Source organism: Petaurus breviceps, unplaced genomic scaffold (genome assembly GCF_028583685.1).
Source record: "Petaurus breviceps papuanus isolate PSGF00001 unplaced genomic scaffold, PetGlider_PUasm1.0 90763, whole genome shotgun sequence".
Taxonomy (NCBI): Eukaryota; Metazoa; Chordata; class Mammalia; order Diprotodontia; family Petauridae; genus Petaurus; species Petaurus breviceps.
Window position 1 is genome coordinate 6,905,437 of NW_027187340.1, and position 21,506 is coordinate 6,926,942.

At 37.2% G+C, this 21,506-nt stretch overlaps 1 protein-coding gene across 1 annotated transcript in view; it reads left to right on the forward strand.

Moving 5' to 3' along the window:
* OSBPL6 (oxysterol binding protein like 6) overlaps positions 1-21,506 on the forward strand; it is a 276,138-nt gene that overhangs the window by 39,790 nt on the left and 214,842 nt on the right. The window contains exon 2 of the mRNA XM_069068487.1: positions 19,866-19,940. The gene's annotated coding sequence lies outside the window, so the exon portion shown is untranslated. The remainder of the gene's footprint in view (positions 1-19,865; positions 19,941-21,506) is intronic.

Here is a 21,506-nt window from a genome sequence, read left to right on the forward strand (position 1 = left end):
AGAGTGTCTTAATGGCAATAAGAAAGTAAAACATGAAGACAGAAGAGGCTACCAAAAATATAGCATCCTTTTAACTTCCTTTTTGATGTCTGCTCTAGCCTTCAGGTGAAGATCATCAGAAATTGTTCTGCCCATCTCTTCATGAATCATCTTTTCCACTCTAGAGGAAAACAGCTCAGAGAGATCATAGGGCAAGTAGGCCACACACCTATTACCAGACGATGGCAAAATATTATGAAAATATCACTTCAGGAGAAGCTTGAAAATAGTCCAGCTTTTTCTCCTCTGTTTTCCATACAGTCCTGGAATGAGACCTCTCAGACTGATGCAGGAAGGAACTATGAATTTAGTAAGCTAGGCACCACTGTACTAAGTGCCTTACAATATTCCTCACTTGAGGAAACCAAAGTAAGTGACTTGCCCAGGGTCACAGAACTAGAAAGTTCTTAGGTTTTGAATCCAGATCCCTTGATTCCAGAGCCAACTTTCTTTCCTCAGTACCATACTGCCTCTCAGCAAAGCATTATCTTAAAACCTTTGTTTAGGCTCTATTTATACTTTTTAAATTTACCTTTTCCCTTCTTTAATTTGTGTGTGTATGTGTGAAGCAATTGGGGAGTTAAATGACTTGCCTGGGGTCAAGTCATCTAGTAAGTGTCAGAGGGCAGATTTGAACTCAGGTCCTCCTGTCTCTAGGACAGTTCTCTATCCACTGTGCCATCTGGTTGCCCTCGGTCCCTTATTTCAGATGGGGCTAATTCAGCCTTCTGATTTAAAGAGTCACCAGCTGGTTTGAAGACTCTATTTGTAGGAATATAAGTAAATGATATAGTGAATGTGTTGATAAAGATGGTTATCTCTTATTCTGCTAAGGTATTCCAGTACAGTGGAAAAGGTCATGACTTTTGGAGTAAGAGGACTTAGGTGTAAATACAGACTCTACCACTTACTAAATTTGTGACCCAAGACACGAAACCTCTCTGGGCTTCAGTTGGTCCAGAGGTTGGATTAGATGAAGAGGTTGGACTAGATGAATTCCAAGGTCTCTTTCAGCTTGAAATTAATTTATGATCCTATTCGTCTACCAAAACTTTGAACTCAGTTATCACAGAGGATTGTTTTAAACATGACAAAAAAATCCAGGGAAGCGAGCCACTGTGTGAACAGCATTTAAGTATTTTGTTATTCCTCAACCATCATCTCTCAGCTATGAAAAAGATCTATAAAAACACTGTGCTCACAAAAGAGAAAGGTCATTAAAGGAGAGTGAGGTTGAATGGGTAGTAGAGAGAGGAAAGAGAAAACAATGGTTACCTTTCAAGGTATTTACTAGACTTTGTTAAACCACTTTAGGTAGCTGAGTTGGAAATAAAAGTAATTGGAAGTCACAGATGGACTGCAGTTGGTATCACTGAAAGAGGGGTACCCACTTCATGGAAACCTCTAATCTACTGTATTATATACAATATTGTATATGTGTGTATCTATCTACCTAATATATACATATGTATATGTATATAATTATTAGATCATTATTGACTTTCATTAGGTTATATAAAGTTTTTACCACAGATTTCTCAACAAGCTAATCTAATGTATTAATTCTTTGTTAATTTGGAGTAGCCAGAATAATGGCACGAATATTTCATAGCAACTTCTTTATCTAACCCTTGAAAATTTTGAAAGTATTCTCAAAGCTTTCTATGATACGAAATGTAAGAGGAGCTTGAATATTTAAAAAGGTTTTTTTTTTAGGTTATTATTTGTAATCTGGTCTAGGGAGAGATACTGAAACATGTTACTAGATGAAACACATTCATTCTCTTTTTATCAACTGAACTGGTGATCTATATCCATTCGCAATTAATTATGCAAATAATAAGCTTCCATCTAATTGATATTTTCTTTGTCCTTCATAAATAGATTAGTTGAATAACTTGTATGTTCGTAGTATATTACTAAATTCTGTGGGAGATTCTGGAGTGAGAATAAGCTCTATTTCCTTTAGCCAATTAGGAATGTTAGAATCATTGGCTTTTATGACTGGAAGGGAACTTGGAGATGATCTAATTAAATTTCTTCCTTTAAGAGATGATCTTGAAATCGAGAAGGCAAGTCAAATAAGATGATACTGATAAACTATGTAAACATTTGATAGATATGATACACAACAGGTAATGCTGAGGTGCATATTATGATTAAAGCCACCTACTGTTCATAGTAAAAATCCATTATTTAGTTTCACACATGATTTCTATTTACCTCCTTCTCCCAAAGCTAATCCTAAAAAGAGGGATTTCCTCCCACTGCATAATTGCCCAGAAAGTGAAAATTTATTTGCTGAGTCTGATTCTGTAATATGAAATGCAACTCAAAATTCATTTCCCTTTCTGAAGTCCAGATACTTTACTTTCAAAGGGGTCTAAGCAATCTTTAACTATGACCCATATAGCATATTGAGGCATGCTGTAGCTGCGGAAAGAGGTTCCCTAACCTTTCAAAAAAGGAGACTTAAGCGATGGATAGGGTCAAAGTTGTATGCTCTTCCTACCTGAAAGATTTAAAAGAAACCAGCTAGAGTTTAGGTGTTCTTAACCTGGAGTTCATGAACTTATTTTTTTCCCCTTTCAGTTTAATTGGTTTCCTTGTAATCCTCTATATTTTATTTCAAACATTTAAAAGCATTATTCTGATGAGGGATCCATAGATTTCAGCAGAGTGCCAAAGGGGTCCATGATTCCCCCCCAATATATTAAGATTCCCTCAGTTAGACACAATAAAAGACTGCAAGGATGAGCAAGAGATAGACCTAGCATGGAAAGAAAAGTTCTCCTTACTGCTCTGAAAGTTTAAAATAAAAAAAGGAGGGGGGAGGGGTTGAAGGCTTGATGATATGTATGGTCTTAACATTTTAATTTAGCAGGGATAAAATGCAAAAGTTCAAAAAAGCCACGAAAGTACAGGATAGGCAAGTCATTACTGTTTAACAGCCATATGGAAAAGATTTAGGAGTTTCAGCTGGTTACAAGCTGAATGCAGTGAATGTGATAAATGGGGCTAAAATGCTAATATGGTCTTGAGCTACATTAATAGAAATCTAGAGTTTAGTACAAGGGAAGTTATGATGGTCCCACTGTAGTCTTTGCCTGGCTAGATCTTATCTGGAATATTTATTTCTGAGCATCACGTTCCAAGAGGGACAGCTCAAAATAAAATAATAATGTACTATATATATGTATATATATGGTATATACGATATATAACACAATATATTAATATACTGTATCATAATATATGCTATATATAATGTGTAATGCATATAATATAAAAGATGACTCGGGTGGGGAGGTGGTAACTGGAAACCATGTCTTAGGGGAAATAAAGAGAATGGGGGTATTTAGCTTGTACGGTAGGAGAGATGATTTAGGGGAAATGGTAGTGCATAATAGCTTTCTTCCAGTAGTCAAAATGCTGTCTCACAAGGAAGAGAGATAGATCCTGTTTGACTCTTGAGGACAGAACTAAGACCAGTGGGTGGGAAATTTAGAGATAGATCTCTGCCTAACCAGAGGAAAGCTTCTTGATAGTTGTGGTTTTTTAAAAAGAGAATGGGGCTGCCATGTGCTTGTCTATGCTCCTCATCACTGATGGTGTGTCAGCAGTAGCAGGATGGCCATTTCTTAGGGTGATGTAGAGAGGATTAAGGCTTCCCTAAGGGTGGATGAGATGCTCTCCAAGGTTCCTGACAACTCCATGAGTTTCATAGCTTTATTGAATCACATAGCATCCTATTTAAATATCTTCACGTCTGTCCTCCTGACTCATCTTTTGTCTCTTAGCTCTAATTTCACTTTTTTGAGGTCCTCTTGGTTAACTTACCTATTTCAGTATTTCTCTTTATTCATTCTTTTTTTTCCCTAGGTTTTCTCCTTTTCCCATCTTTCTCCTTTTCTTACTCCTTCATTTTTTTTAACTTCAGAGTTCTTCCTTCTTATCCCTTTTTTTATTCTCTTTTTATAATTTCTCTGTCCCTGCTTTTCTTTCTCTCTCTTCCCTCTTTGTCTCTTTCCTTTCTTTTCTCCCTACCTTCCTTTGGATTTATTCCTTTATTGTTGCCTTTAGGGTTTTTAGAATCAACAGAATATCAATAATTTATCCTGTTTGGAGGGGGCAAGTAAAAGGTCAGTCAGAATTGAAAGTCTCAGTAATAGAACTTGTTAGATAAATTAAATTTTGTTTCTTTGGGGGGTATATAAAACTACTTAGTGCCTGAGGGAAAGGGAATGCTGAAGGTTTAGCTCAGAGGATCTTAAGTATCTTGACAAACCATTCTTAATTAATAATTAGTATATCCATTACTAGCACATGCTGTGGTCAAAGACTCACTTTTGATCCACTTGGATTCCTTTGTTTCAGCTTTTCTTTTTCAATGACAGCAAGACTTAATACTATTTCAATAAGACAGAGATAAATTTTTTCCAAGATTCCAGTGATAAACATAGTGGGTGGGGAGCATTTTGAAACATTAGTTTACAATAAGATAGCCTGTTATCTTTAATGTGCTTTGACTTGTGTAGGACTCGGATATTTTATAGTTTTTATAGTGGCTGTTCTCATAGGAAGGTCTTAAGGGAGCAATATTATTTTTGATCAGTAAAGCCAAGACCTTCTCCTATTCCTCAGGACCATGGGATTCAAACATGAAAAATCAGACTATTCTGAGGATCTTGGTTTTGACTGGGTATGGGGGTGGAGGTTTGGAGCACCGTCTGAAGGCAACTTTTTTTTCTGAGATGCCCAGTGGAATCCTTCCCCTTACAATGTCCCAAGGAGTGCCCGCTGTTGTGTTTTGTCCATCATAGGAGCTTGCCAGAGGTTTATGAATTGAATATGCACATAGACTGCATGTGGTTGATCTAGTGTGTGCCCCAGAGGGCTGGGGATAACCTGAAATCAGGCTAGAGAAGAGCAGAAGCATTTCCTGATCTCATCTGCTAACGCCTCCCCACTGAGGTTACTTCCCGTCTGCTCTGGGTGTGTCCAGCACCTATGTGGTTATTGACGTGTTGGCCCCCCTATCAGAATGTGTTCCTTGTTCTCAGGAACCGTGTTTTTGCTTTCCTTTGTATCCTCAGCTCTAAGAATAGTCATGTTTAATGTTTAACTGGCTCTACCGATAAAAAAATAATGTTTTAAGTTAAATTTGTGTCGTTAGCATTTTCTCCACTGCCTTCTTAAGTCTAGACAATCAACAAAACAAATCAAGCTCTGATTTGTTGTGTTTGCCAATTTCTGAGGTATTAATAATTGACTCCAGGACACAACTGCTGGGATCTGACCTGACTGAATAACTTTAATTTGCAATAACAGTTTTATATTTACATATTTGCATATCCTTCCCTCTATTAATTATTTTCTATTTATTCTACATTAGCTTGTTTGCTACATATTTGTTTACCTGTTTGCTCCATTAGATCGTGAACTCCTTGAGTTATCTTTTGCCCTTTTTTTTCCATCCCTTAGCACTTAGCACAGTGCCTGGTGCGCTATAGGCACTTATTAAACATTCATTCATTCATTCATTTTGCTTTTTGGAGGGGTGAAGGTAGGGCACTTGGGGTTAAGTGACTTGCCCAAGGTCACACGGCTAGTTTTTTTGTGTGTGTTAAGTGTCTGAGGCTGGATTTGAACTCAGGTCCTCCTGACTCCAGGGCCGGTGCTCTATTCACTGCACCACCTAGTTGCCCCTTAATAAATATTTATTGACAGACACATATAAATGTATGTTTTACCATGAGGAATGGAAACTCCTTGAGGGCAGGAACTATTTCTTTTTTTCTTTGTATCCTCAGCTTCTTGCACAATGCCTGTTGAATTGAGTTAAATTTGGCTTCTGTTGCCTTGTATGCAAAATAAAAGAATTGGAATAAATGGTCCTTCAAGGTTCTTACCAGAACAAGATCCTTTAATATGCTTCCTTACTACTTAGAAGTTATTTATATAGGATGTAAGAGGTTAAGGTATAGGGGCAGCTAAATGGTTTAGTGGATAGAGCACTAGCCCTGGAGTCTGGAGGACCTGAGTTCAAATCCAGTCTCAGATATTCACTGGAAGCTTAACTCTGGACAAGTCTATTACCCCTGTTTGCTTCAAAGTAGAAGTTAAGGTATGGTATAGAAACCCCTTTTGAGTTTTCACAGGTGAATGTATGGTAAGAAGAAAGATGCAGATAATTTGTACCTAATAGCTTCAGCCCAATTCCATTATGTGTTCTTGGTAACTTAACTTGCAACCATTTATCAAGTTCCTGCTATGTTCCAGACACTGGTAGGCTTCAGGGATAAAAGAAAGGCAAAAAACAAGTCTGTTTTTGAGAGGAGCTCACAGTCTAGTGGGGGAGAAAATATGCAAACAGCTATGTACGGACAAGATATGTACAAGATAAATTGGAGATACCCTCAGGGGAAGCCCTTAAGACTGAGGAGGACTGGGAAAGACTTCTTACAAAGGGTAAGATTTTAGCTGAGACTTGAAGGAAACCACAGGAGTCCAAGAGCTAGAGATAAGAAAAGAAAGAGTTCTAGACCTGTGGAACACTAGTGAAAATCCTCAGTCCATTAGCCATGCAAAGAAGGAGAGAGATAGGATAATAGTTAACAAGGGTGGTATATCAAGTGAGGGATTTTGAGAATGGGAGTAACATGAGTTTGTGGGCAGCAGGGAAACAACCAGCATATAGGGACAGAGGGGATACAATTTGCTGGAGAAGATGGGATGGAATAGGGTTACTTGTTCATGTAGAAACATTTTCCTTAGAAAGGCAAAAGGCCACCTTTTCAAGTGAAACGAAGGTGAAGGAAGTAGCAGAAATCACATGAGTGAGGATGAGGAGAGAAGAGGGAGCTTTAGGTAAATGGCCTACATTTTTTCAGTGGATTGTGAAGCAAGGTTTTCATCTGAGAGATTTGGGGGGAAGAGGAACCATGGGAGGCTTAAGGAAGGATTAAAAAGTTTGGAATAGCCACTATGGTAAATGAGATGGTGAATCAGTTGTTTAATTGTATACAACTTTTCGTGATTCCATTTGGATTTTTCTTGTCAAAGATACTGGAGTGGTTTGCCACTTTTTTTCCTTAGCTTATTTCGCTGATTAGGAAACTGAGGCAAAGAGGGTTAAGTGACTTTTTCAGTGTCATGTATACAGCTAGTAAGTGTCTTGAGGCGAGATTTGAACTCAGGAAGATGAGTCTCCTTGACTCCAGCCTCAGTTGCTCTTTCCTCTATGTAAGCTGGTTGCCCTGTTAGGGATGTATAAAAGGATTGCCTTTGTGCAGTAAAGGCCTAGTTGACATTATAAAACATAATTTTGTAGTGGACCCAGTCAGCATAATTTCATGATTTTTCTCTAGCTTTGTTCAGCATCACATGGATAAGAGTGAAGATGAAGGATTATGGAAGTAATCCAAGGTTGAGACAGGACAAGACTAGCAATCGAATAAGGGGCCAAGGGACTTGAGAGAGGACAGTGTAGAGACCCTCAAGTCAAGATGGGGGAGAGGCCAGGATAGTGTAGGGTTGATGACCTGGGAAAAAACTGAGGGATGGATAGCAAGAAAAAGAACAAAGTTAGGATACTCAAGGCAGAATGATAAAAGATTATATTCAGATAAAAGAACTCCAGAACTAACAAACATAGAAATGAAACCCTTGTAGGCCTTTGTAAGATTGTCTCTGCCGGTAGGTGAGGTGGGATGGAGAAGTAGGTCATGAAATAGTAGTTAATTGAGGAATTGGGAGGCATCTTGCTTCTTACCATACATTCACCTGTGAAAACCCAAAAGGGGTTTCTATACCATACCTTAACTTCTTCTTTGAAGCAAACAAGGATAATAGATTTCTGGGTAGAGAGAGAGTATCAATATATACTATCAGATATTCTTTTGAATATATAAACATTAGAATCTGTTTCTTGTGGAGTATTCGTTGAAGCTTCTGAAGTGGAATAATGCCAAAATTCTGATGCAAAAGTATCATGCCTATGTAACAGAATCTGAAAGGTCACACACATCCTCTAAATTTGTACCTTTTTTCTTCTTTACCATTTCCTTCTTGCTCTCAACTTGATACAATGAAAACAGCATTAGCTCTCTCTATTCCACTAACTCAGGACCTGAGTTCATATCCTGTTCAAATCTTATGCTAACTACCTTTGTGAACTTGGACAAGGCATTAACCTACCTGGGCCTCATTTTCCTTATCTGTAAAATGAGGTGGTTGGATTAGATGCCCTCTGACAATCCTTCCAGCTCAAGATCTATGAATTTATAAACCACAGGTTCAGCTCCATAGTATGAAGCATGATGGGGGGAGGGGGAAAGAGGTGGGAATGAGCCCTTTTAAGCACTTTCATTAATAGTTTACACAAAATTTAGCCATAAATCAATGGCTCATGTGCTGAGTTCTGAGGATACAAAGCCTGATCTACCACCTTGAGGTTTCCTCATTTGTTCAATCTCTGCTCAAAATCATGGCCAGCTTTTATTGGTACTTAGATTTCCTTGTCTGTCCATAGAACTGAAATCCACAAAAATCCCCAATCCATACATCACTAGATCACAATCATTAACAGGATACCCATACTGTGTGCATAGTCTCTTCTTTGTAATGTGTACAAAGTGGGTATTCCAATAAGCATGGGCTGGAGGACTGGCTTTTTAAGGGGAAATTGTGAAAACGGCAGGTTAGATTAAAATGATGCAAAATTATATTTAACATTTCCAGACTAAAGAAATTATAAAACAGAAGGTCAGAGAATAACCTTGTATGTGAGGTCCTTTGTTCATTTCATCGCCTCTGGGCTGCTGTCTACATAAATCATTACTTAGAAAATGGTTCTTTAAAATGTTGTACACCTTATGGTACCTCTGAGTTGCACTTTTCAGCATTCTAGTCACTATGTGTTTAAAGTGCACACCTGATTTTCAAATCTAGGAACTTCATTTCTTTAAAAAAAAAAATCTGTTTTTGATCACCAAGGCTTTTGGAGCCTGAGTTTTGTGATTATGTAAATGTTATTGAGCTTCTCATGATGGATGTTTCCCTGATCCCTTGGCTAACCCCCCTTTAACTGTCACATTGCTAGTGTGACCTTCACATCAGGCTGAGGGGAAAAAAAATCTTGTGCAGAATCCCAAGACAATTTAGAACTGTTGTCTGGGCAACATAACTCACTTCTAATCAAATACCCAAAGGATTACCCAAATCCCAGGTGTAACCTAACAGCTGAAGTCGGGAATGCCATTCTCAGGGCTATAGAGAGGGCAAAACATTTTGTCAATTTCAAGCCACTTTGCTGTAATGGTTTAGTGGGCATATACCACAATATAGGGATTAATCCTAGGAATCCAAATAATAAACAAAAGTGTAAACGTGGGCATAGGACAAGAGTAGTAGGGAGGAGTGAGTGTTATGGAAGCTGAAAATGTTAAATAAAAAAAAAAAGGAGGTGGGAGAATAGTTATAGGAAAAAAGCAGAAGGAAGTATGTATCAGAGAGACATAAGGAGGAACAGGGTACTTAGTAAAAGGCAACCAAAGCAGAAAAGAATGTTGAGTCTTAGGATTTTGTTTGTTTGTTTGTTTTTTAGGTTTTGTGGGGAAGGTAGGAGAGGGAGTGGGATTCTTGTCAAATAAATGGAGGCAGTGGGGAGAAGGACTACGGGAGGTTTTTGGAAAGTATGAAGCAAAAATCAGTTTACGGACATAGAGGCTCTAGGTAATAACCCATTATTTAATTTCTAACTTCCCTATCCCCCATAATTTGATAGGCTAGCTAAAATATGACTAATTTTCCTTGTCTTAATTATTCTCTGTGTGAGACACTTCCATTAGATAAATGGGCACACATTTGCGGGCAGGGGAGAAGCAGTTTAAATAAAACCATTACATGACACAGAAATGACCTTTTTTTCCCCTTTGGTCACACAGGTGACCATTTTTTCAGCAGTTTGGAAAAACAATGAGCTAGAGTAGGCAAGAAGGAGTCTTTGTAATACTGAGAGCCAAACCTGCCCAGCTGAGGGCATTACTGCGTAATGGTAATGAGGTAACTGTCCTCTAGTGAATGATCCATATGCCTGCCTCTGTTTTGTCACTATGAAATTAAGTATAGAATCTTAGCTGGCATATACATATTTACACCAACTTATTAAACCAGGAAATTCTGTCCTCCCTTGGAAATTCCTAATTCAAGGGTTCTTAACTGTTTTATATGTCATGGAACCCCTGGCAAATCAGTGAAGCCTATGGACCTTGTTTCAGACTAATGATTTTAAATAATTGAAGGAAATGTGAAGTTTCAGTTAGTGGTTAATGCAACTAAAACTACAATTTTTTCCCCCATCCAAGTTTGTGGACTCCCTGAAATCTATCCAAAGATATGCAGGTGTCTCATGAACTCTTGCCCTAAAACTACAGATTCAACATTCCACAGATCTAACAACAGCTAGAATAGCAATATTTAACTGATTTCGTTCAAATGTTGAGAACCTTAGCATGGGGCTCTTTGTCTACAGGCCTGCAGTAATTCAGGTTTGATGATGATGTGCTAGGCCTTGGTATTCCTAAAAATTGAAGTTTGTCCCCTAGAAATCCAACCTCTAGAAACTTCAATATACTAAAAATACTTTCTTTATTCAAATTATATCTAAGATTTTGTTCCTTGTCTTTTAGAGGTATACTACGAAAAAAAAATATCATAAACTTAATAACCTTCACAGAAAATAACAATCAAACTTTAAAATAAAACTTTAAGCTCCAAATAATTCATAATAAAAATAACAATTTTTTTTTCTGTGTCCTTCCTTCTGAGTGGATATACTATTTTAGTTCTGCTTTCATTACTCTGCATTGTTATATATCTATTTCTTTTTATGCTTTTGTCACTATTATGGTACAGTATAATTACATTATTAATATGCCACAAATCATTCAGTCATTTCTCAATCACTGGCCATGTAGATTGTCTCTAGTACTTTTCTATCACAAGAAGGGCAATTGTGAATACTTTTGTAGGGAGAAATCTTTTTCCTTTTAATAATATCCCTAGCCATCAGCTACTCCTTGCTGGGGAGAATTACATCCAAAACAAAAGTGCCTTGCATTGCTTGCCATATCTCTTTTGAAGGATGCCATTACATTAAGATAATTCAATAAATTATTAGCTGTTCTGTTTTGAGAAGAAAGAACTCCAATATATTTCTGGATAATTGGAGTCCTCTGCCATGTTTGTGATTTTCCAAACTGCTCATTTGTTTAGTACTCTTTCTGTACTAATATCTGATAGTTTATTTCAACGACAAGAGCCTTACTCCACTCTAGTTTCTCTTGTAGTTCCTTGAAATTCTCACAAGTATATCTTTGTATTATATAATGATATCTGTCATCTCTTTCCCTTTATCTATTATGTTTCTTTTAAATAAGTTCTACTTAAGCACGTTCCAGTCATGAATTTCATCCTATCAGGTTTCAAGTGATACTACTTAGTGAAATTTGCCTTCCTGCATTAGCTTCTCTGTTAGCTTCCTTTTCTCATTATACATTCTTTGTGCATTGGGGTATAAGACTCTGAGGCTATGGGTTCTTCTCATCTGTCTGGACATCTTTATCAGTCTTCTGTGGCATAGAGACTTAGAGGATGTATACAGCTTAATACATAAGCCATTTTCTCCTTCCCCCTTCCTTCTCAGTTTGAAGTCTTTTTTATTAGATTTGCAGGACTTCAGGCTCCAATACATTCTTACAAATCCTTGTTAGGTGCCCATCATCCTTATATTTTAGACTCTGTTTATCTGCAAATGCTTTCCTATTTTATGCCTTACAATTTTGAGTTCATCAGTGCAGTTTCTCCAGCTACCAGAAGCATGTTCACTGAAGCCTATTCTTTCAGTCTGTCTATAGTATTTTACATTACCTGTTATTAGCTGTGTAGACAACATTTTTGGAAAACTTTTTAAAAATCAAGCATTATCTCTTTTATGGGGGAGTCATTGTAGTCAATATAATTAATAAATATGACATCCTCTTTTTTTTTATTAAATTCTTGTTTGCTTTGCTAGAGGGGAGTGTACTTTCTTATTTTTTCTGTTTATATTCCTGAAAGAGCACTATATTGAATTTCTGTATATTACACTGTTAAATATATCTCTAAAACTTGAATTTTCTCCCCATTTGCCAAACATATATGAACTTTCCTGGAAAACTTCTCACTGCCAATTTCTTCCTCTCCCCACCCCAATTTACCAACAACCTTTTTTTTTGCTTTAACTCTGATTCATTCCTTTTATACTGTGTGCTTCTAAATATTTTCATTGATCATGCATTTTCATTCACTTTTTTATTCTTCTAGAGTTTGTAAAGAAAGCAAAAGGACAATAGCTTGAGAGAATGGCAGGGTCTGGTGAAGGTGTTTTTCAAGGCTGGGCCTACTTGCCCAGGTGGTTCTAAGTCACCAATGAGATAAATTTTAGCCATCTAAGCAACTACTATTCAATTGAACAACCATTTATTAAGAGCTTACTATATACAATACACTGTGATAAAGATGAAAATAACCTCCTACCTCCACCAGTCCGTGTTCTCAAGGAAGCTACATTTTCTTGTTCCATTCTTGGTTACATTATGATAGTAGCATACATTATAGTATTAGCTCACCTTGTCTTATCTATTTTCAGTTAAACATTCACCAGGTTATGTCTCAGAATGTGACTTCTCATTTTAAAGAGGTAGTTCTACTTGGAGCCATATTCTGCTAAGATTGAATACAAGTAAATAATTTCATTCAATAATTAGGCATGACCATAAATTGATTTCAATTTAGAAATGGAAATGACTTTCTTTATCCTAGTTGTGTTTTGGTTCAGTGATTTCATATTGGTGGGGCCTAGGAAATATTTTCTCTTCCGTTTTCTATTTATCCAAAACAGCACTGTCTATCAAGAACATTAGCAGGATATGATCTGCTTTTTTACTCATTATAGACTCTCTCAGATACATTTTGAATGGACATCTTTTTCTGGAGAGAAAAGAGAGTGTTCTTTAAAAGAGTAAACAGGAGAGATATTTGAATTGACTTAAGATGAGAAATGAACAGTAAAACAGGGAAGGATCCTCTACTGTAAGAGATTCCCCCTACCCCAAATCAAACTTGGTGCCCAATCTTGCTCAGTCCGGTTTGATCTCATCATCTTATGGCTTCTTATACTTAGGAATACAGCTAGAAGTTGCAGTGGAGAGAGCTCTGGACCTGCAGTCAAGAAGACTAAAGTTCAAATCCAGCCTCAGATATTTACTGACTTTGTGACCCAGTGCAGACTCTTTCTGTCTCAGTTTCCTTCTCTGTAAGGTGAGGATAATATTATCACCTACCTTTTAGGGTTGTCATGCGGATAAAGGAAAACATTTATAAAGTGCTTTGCAAATCATAGCACTATGTAAACATTTATATAGATTATATATAAAAATGTGAATGTAAATGTACTTGTTATACTGACTGCTGAGTCCTCTTGAGAAGATAATGTTAGTCATCTGGGCCGTGCATATGTATATTACTACAATTACTCTATTTCCGTGATAATCATTATACTTGGATTTATAAAATTCTTAATGTCTATCAGATTGGGAATGCCTCCTAGAAATATTTCATTTGACTTTTTGGGACAGAGTTTCTTAACCTTTTTTTGTGTCATGGACACCTGGCAATATGATACAACCTATGGACCTCTTCTCAGAATAATGTTTTTAAAAGCACATAATAGGATTACAAAAGAAACCAGTTCTTTTGAAACATAATTATTATGTTCTCTTTTTCTCTCTGCTTCTTTCTCTTTTTCTCTCCCTATGCATATCTATATAGATATATCTGTCTGTAATATATATATTCCTATCCATATATATCATCAGAAGAATTTTGGTGGGGTTTTTAAAAAGATAGGCATTTCTGTACATATGCATGTACATACATGTCATACATAGGCACACACATACACAGAGACACACATGGTATCCCAAAAGTCTTAGTTCAGTTTCAAAGGTTTTTGTTTTTTTCTAATATAAGTTTTAAAGCTTCACTAAGACTTTTGGAATACTCTGTATATGTGTATATATATATATATGTATGTATGTACATATACATACAGGTAGATATATAAATATGTATATGTGTCACATAATTTTTATGTATTTATGTAGGTAGATATATACATGTATATATTATGCACTATCAAATGCATATGCATGCATTTTGACATGCAACATTGATATATATACATGGTATCTAATGTAATACAAGTCTGCTTCAGTATATATATATGTATATATACATGTATATAGGTATACATGTATATACATAGATAGATAGGCAGGTACAATTGCACAGTAGGAATCAGTGTGATCTGTAAGTACTCTTGCCAACATACTTAAAGAGAATGAAACAGTAATAGTTTTCCAATTGGGGTTTTTCTTTTCTTCTTCCTTAGTTTAATTTATACAGATATTCTACTTGATGTTAATTATATAGTCTTGAAAACATAATGTGTACCCATTATTGTAACAGGAGAAAGATGGAAATGATATTTAATAGTACTATAATTTTAGGTATTATGTATGAAGTCAGTGTTTTATCAGTTTTTATAGTACCTTTCAGAATAATTCATTGATACTCAAATGTGTAGACTGTACTTTAATATGTAAACTTAGTCTTTGCTTCTAAATCAGTGTAATTTTTGTAGAATTGGAAAGTGCCCTTTTCAGGGTAATGACTTAAGATGAATTTTATTTTTAACCCTTTTACATTAAGATTAACCAACAGTAGTAGGTACCATCAAGTCTATTCCCATCATTCTCTGGTTCTCAGTATTTTTTTTTTTCTTGTTAAGTTTGAGTGGATGGATGGCAATATCTTCCTTGAGCAACTATCAAGGGTGAGCTTCCCAGAGTTTAGTATTTTAAGCAAATAAAACTACCAACAAATTTAAGCTCTTTGAGGTCAGGAATTGTCTTTTGCATTTTTATCCCCAGTTTTAGCATAACTCCTGAAACCTGGTAAATACTTAATAAATGCTTGTTGCCTGCCTACCTGTTGGGGAGCTGGCAATGAGAAAGGGATATTCTCGTGTTGTCCAAAAGAGCTGTTGCTGCTGTCCTTTCTTCTGGCTATTCCTCTGCTATTTCCAACCTGGGCTACTTTCAATTAGTCATTTAATCTCTCTAGGTCTGTTTTGTCATCTATAAAAGAGGGTTGGATTCAATAACCTGTATGGTCTTTTCCAACTCCCAATATGGGGTTCTTGGTCTGGGAGAGAATAGGGTAATACCTGCAAACTGTCCTTTTGTACCTCCTGTCCCCCTCTGGTTGGGCAAAAGAAATAAATAAACCTGCTTTATTGCTTGGGCTGGTCTGTCTGTCCTTAGGTATAGGTGTGATGTCATTCCTGGAATTCCTTTTCCAAGCATATCATTCTACTGTTAGGTTAGGTTTAAAAATGCAAATACTCTTGGAAGTGTTGACCTTCATTTTTACCCAAGTGACTGATAAGGGGAGTGGATAAGGGAAGAGTTTGTTTATCTTTAAATTCTGTGAGACTAAGTGGAAAGTTGGTTTTGATCTGGGGTCCCTGATTAGCTACCAAGGATTCTAAAAGCTTTTTTCCAAGTTCACTTCCCTCCCCTCCCCTCCCTCCTTCCTATTTTGTTACATATTTCCCCATTACATGTAAATAAACCTTAACAATCATTTTGAAAAATTTTGAGTTCCAAATTCTCTCCCTCCCTCTAGTTCCTCCCCCCAAGAAGGCAAAGAGTTTGAAAGTGATTATATATGTGAAGTCATACAAAACATAATGTCTATGTTGCAAAAGAAAACACAAAATAAAACAATAAAAATAAAGTTTAAAAAATATGCTTAAATCTTCATTCATATTCATCAGTGTTCTCTCTGGAGGTAGATAGTATTTTTCATCATGGGTCTTTGGAATTGTCATGGATTATTCATTGTCTTGATCAGAGTAGCAAAGTCTCTCACAGTTGATCATTTTTACAATATTTCTCTTACTATTCTTGATCCAGAAGTGGGTAAAGGCAGTAGATTTGCCAAACAGCAACTTGCTGTGCACCCAGTGCTTGCACAGCTGTCCCCTGTAATCTTTTTCTGACCACTTGAGAGGTCTCCTTTGAAAAGCCTCTACTGCTTCTGTCACCACCAGCTGGTCCCACCATTGGTATTTCATCAGGAGGCTTTGGGTCAGCCTCCACCTCCTGGTTATAGATTTTTCTTTCCAACTACTTAAGTTGTCTTATGCTGGAAGACGGTTTCATTCCGACCTTTATTGGCTCTGTCGCTCCAGAATTCAGTTTGGGACATTAACAAAGTTTTTTGGAGGAGAATGTTGGGAGAGTTCAGTTAAGTGCTTTCTCTACTCCACCATCTTGGCCTCGTTATTGTTTTTCTTTAGTGTTATTATTGTATAAATTATTCTTCTAGGTCTGTTCACTTTACTCTGCATCAGTTCAAAGAAGTCTTTCCAATTTCCAAAGGGTTTAATTAAATTCAACAAAGTTTGGTCTCTAGAGATACTGAAGCACAAAGGAAACAGTCCCTGTCTTCAAGGAGTTTATATTCTATTGGGATAATAAGATAACAGAACGGTAGTCATCCAGTCCAGCCTTCTCATTCTGAGGGTGAGGAATCAGGTGGGGACAGGTGTTTGTTTTGTTATTGTTGTTATATTTTTAATAATCTAAGACTTTAGTTACTGTCTCTACATTTCCTCAGCTGGGTGGTACACTGGCCAGAGTACCAGGCCAGGAGTCAGGAAGACTTGAATTCAATTAAGACACTTACTAGCTGGGTGGCCCTTGGCAAGTAACATAACCTCTATTTGCCTCATCTGTAAAATGGGGGTTATAATATCATCCACCTCCCAGGATTGTTGTGAGGATCAAATGAGAAAATTGTAAAGTGTTTAGCACAGTGCCTGGCATATAGTGAGCACTATATAAATTAGCTACTTCATTTATTTATTTACTCACTTATTTGCTGGGTAGCTTCTGCTACCTAAAAATGAAGAGGAAGGTAGGAGTCTGCTTGATAAAAGGGAAGACTTGGGCTATTGTTTGGTCTTGAGGTCAGGTGCAATGCACTGGATTTGGAAACCTGCTTTTTTCTAGTCTCAGTTCTGTTACTCATTAGCCACGTGTCCTTCAAATAACTTCATTGTATCTTAGTTTTCTCTTCTGCAAAATGAAGATGTTAGGTTAGGTAATGACTAAGGCCCATTCCAGTTCTAGTGTTCTGTGACATGCTATGGCTTGACTGAGGTCACTGAGAAAGCAACCAAACTGAAGCTCAGAAGCTTGAGGTTTTAACTCCAGTTCCCGAGCCTTGCACTACATCTGGCTGCTTGGCCAGACAGTTAGTTCTCCAGATCTTTCTATATGCCAAGCAGACTCTTCTTTATTTTCAAGTAGAAGAATTGAGTAGGTGAAAAGGAGTAAATGGGCAGATAGTAATTGTATATTCATGACCTAGAAAACAAAGGATAGTTTACAGTGTATGATGTTCAACATTGCCAGGAATGGACTCCACTCTGTCCCATCTCATTTCTTCCTATTGAAATCTCCACTTTAATTATTCAAGGCCTAATTCTGATGTCTCCTCCTCCAGAAAGCTTTCCTGATTCCTCTCTGCCATAAGTGGTCTCTCTCTTCTCATATCTATTACAGTTTTATAGTGGACTTCTCCTAGGCACTTAATCATTGTCTAACCTGTATTTTATTTCTACTTCTACTAGCTTTCTAGTATAGAATTTCTATTATATATTCTTATGTGAAAACATTTACTGAAGGATATAACATTGTTTGTCACACATGTAGTAAGAGAGAATGGGTGAATGGGCCCCATATGTGTAGTAAATCTCCATGTATAAGGAGAAATAGCAAAGGAACCCATTTATCCAAATCATTGCACAAGAAATTAGAGAAAATACACACATATATACATACATAAACAATATGACAGTATAGAGTGAAGCAAGTTCTCCCATTGGGAGTGAGGAACTCAATTCAGCCAAGAGAAAATGTCCTGGATCTCCCACAAGTGGAAACTCCCAGCAGTTTCTAGAGTATTGAGCTCATGTCTTGCTGGAGTCTTTTATTTTCAGCAGTCTGAAGTGGAGTTGGCCTCTTCCACCTCCCTTAGAGCTGAAAGTGAGGAGCACCAGAAGCAGCTCAATTCCTTGAAGACCCAAACTTGATGAATCTCGGGCCAAGGAGAACTTGAAGGAGCCTCACAAAAGTGTGAGCTCTCTTCATCTCTACCAATAAGACTCATTGTGTCCTGTATCCATGGGCTTGGGACAGGGCTTATGCATAATGTATATTAACATTTACTTCAAAGATATCAGAAGCATGTCTCTAACAACAGAGTCTTCTTTCTTTTTCTTTTTTTTTTTTGCTTTTTGGACGGGGGAAGGCAGGGCAGTTGGGGTTAAGTGACTTGCCCAAGGTCATACGGCTAGTAAGTGTTAAGTGTCTGAGGTCGGATTTGAACTCAGGTCCTCCTGACTCCAGGGCTGGTGCTTTATTCACTGCACCACTTAGCCACCCCACAACAACGTCTTCTTAGTTCAGGTTCAGTGCTGGGGTGAAATGTACAACTCGAGTCATTGAATACTTAACACAAAGTTTACTTTCCCCTGACATAGCAGGAATATGCAGCAAAGATACAGTGACACTTGGCTTCTCTAGATCTCTCCACTTCCCCACCCCCACCCCTCATCTTCATATGGAAGCTCATCTGGTCAGCATGTCAGGTTAACATTACTCCCATGACAGTAGCTCTGAGACCCAGGGCAAGTCACCCACTGTCTGCCTCAGTTTCCTCAACTGTAAAATGTAGATAACAATAGCACCTACTCACCACATTGATGTAAGAGTCAAATAAAATATTTGTAAAGCACAAAATGTAAAGTGTTAAGCACAGTGTCTGGCACATAGTATGTGATTAATAAATGCTTGTTCTTACCCTCCCCTTTCCCGTGGGTTTCAAAATCTGTGAAGTCTGAATGGCCTAGATGCCACATGCCTAGGACTTCTTATTTCCTTAGATGAGCAGGAAGCTTTGTCAGGGAAGCTGGATCAATCTCCTTGGCCAGCCAAGTCTCAGAGGCAGCTCTATCTTTTAGTCATAGCTTCTCCGTGTTGTGGGTAGGTGGAAGGAGGCTGCACCAGGGAAATGCAGATCTTATTACAAAAGAGTACCATGCTTCCCCCACCCACCCCCCCTCCTTGGCATCCTTGTGGATTTCTTTTTCCTCTCACTTCTTCTAGAAAAGTTAGCCAACTAAAAGATCAATTAACTAAATCTTTACAAGTTCCTTAAAACCTATGGTACATTGGATTCTGGCTTGAGTCTACTAGGTGACCTGGGATCAAGTCATTTAACCTCTGCATGTCCCAGGCTTCTAATAATCCAAGTTGCAGAACAGATGCTCTTCTGCATTGGTAAAGGAAATTCTTTAACATGGGCCCCCTACACTGATGAAATTATGACTTGGTTTAAAAATAAATAAATATATCATTTTATAGGACAGTTCACTCTGATTCCATGGGGGCATTACTGAGAATACCATGGAATTTCAGTTTTTCAACAAACACTTACTGCCATCATTCCAGGTGTCCCTTGGAAATATTCCAAGGAAAACCTAGAAAAGTCCCCTGGTTATGTAGTTATGTTTATCTGCTCAGCATCGATACTACCTGTTGATGACCTCATTACAGATGGTAAAGCTGTTATCATTTCTTCTTTTAAAGGTGGAAGGACTCTCTATCAACCCCAGTCAATTGACTGACTTGCTTCAGTGTTATCAGTTTTAAGGATCAATTAAGGTAAGTTGGGTTGAAATAATTAGATCCTTTCAGAAAACTTTTGCATATATGTAAACTAAGAGTATATGTGTCACCAGATCATAGAGTTGGAAGTTATCTCCAGAGGCCAAATACACCTAGAATCCTTTGTAGAACCTTTAGACCATACTTAAGACCTCTAGTGAGGGGGACACACTATCTTTTAGGACAGCGCATTCTACTTGGATAACTAGGGCAGAGGTCCAAAATCCTACTGATGTCAACGTTAGGCATTTGTCTAATATTAAATCTAGTTAGCTAGTTAGGTCAAACATTTATTAAGCATTTATCATGTGCCAGGCACTGTGCTAAGTGCTAGGAATACACATATGAGCCAATAAAACAGTTCTTTACCCTCAAGAAGCTTACATTCTAAGGGGGAAAGGCAGTACATTTATGGGAACTGAAACTGGAGAGGGAAGTACACCCTCATGTAAAAATGTAACTAAAACTAAGTCACGTTTACATGACACTTTTAGATTTTACAGAGCACTGTCTTCACAGCAACTCTGTTAGGTCAATATTGCAAACATTTTCTCTAGTTTATGGACAAAGAAATTTAGTCTCAGTTAAGTTCAGTGACTCGCCTGGGCTTCACTAACTAGTGACAGTTAATATTTGAACCTGAGTCTCTCTTGACTTTGTCTGTTATATATCAATGGTGACCTACCTGTGGAAGAATTGCATCAGAGCATTCAGTTTTTATCTTTGGTGGGCTTTGCTATTATAATTGGATCATTTTCATAAAATTGACTTTTGACTTTTCCTCCCACCCTCCATTTCCTTTTGGTTTTATGCAGCCTTCCTTTACCTCCATTAGTGTAGCTAATTGAAAACTTACTACATTGGGGGGAAAGGGCACCACCTTAAGATGGCTAGAATGTATAAATTCTTGGATGCACCAGACAGTCAAATTAATTTACGTTTGCATTTTTATCAAAGGGAAAAACCATTTTGGATAGATTTTTAAAAATTATTTCTTAGATTTTCAAATAATGTTTCCTGTTCTTGTCAGTTTTAAAAAATAGCCCTCTAAAAATGACAGTCACACCAGCATGTTGGCATAGAATCGCAATGTGTAATTTTCTTGATAATTTCACATTCAGTTGTTTTAATAAATTGGGCCTTCAAGTAACAATTTATGTTTTCTGTAAGTTTAATTTCCATTTTGTTTTTTCTTTTGAAAGCAGATAAAACATTGGTTTTATTTGTTGCAAGATTCCAGCTGGTGCACTCCCTTCGGAATTAAATTATTCCCTTAAGATGATAGGACACGGAGCAGCCCTTGTACATAAGAATGATTGTTTATTAAAAATCAAAATGGGTGTTTCTTCCATCTAGCAGTGGAAGGAAAAATAGGAGCATTAATGGGTAGTTTTTACTTCCTGTTTACTTTTCAACTGACAAAGCAATCTTCTGGAGTTAATAACAAGCAAAGAGATGAAACATCCATCAATTTTCATTAGCTCTGAAGTTGGGTCCCTGTTATTTCCACATTGTGGAAGTCAAAGAAAAAGCTGTAACCATGAGCAAATTTGATCCTAAATC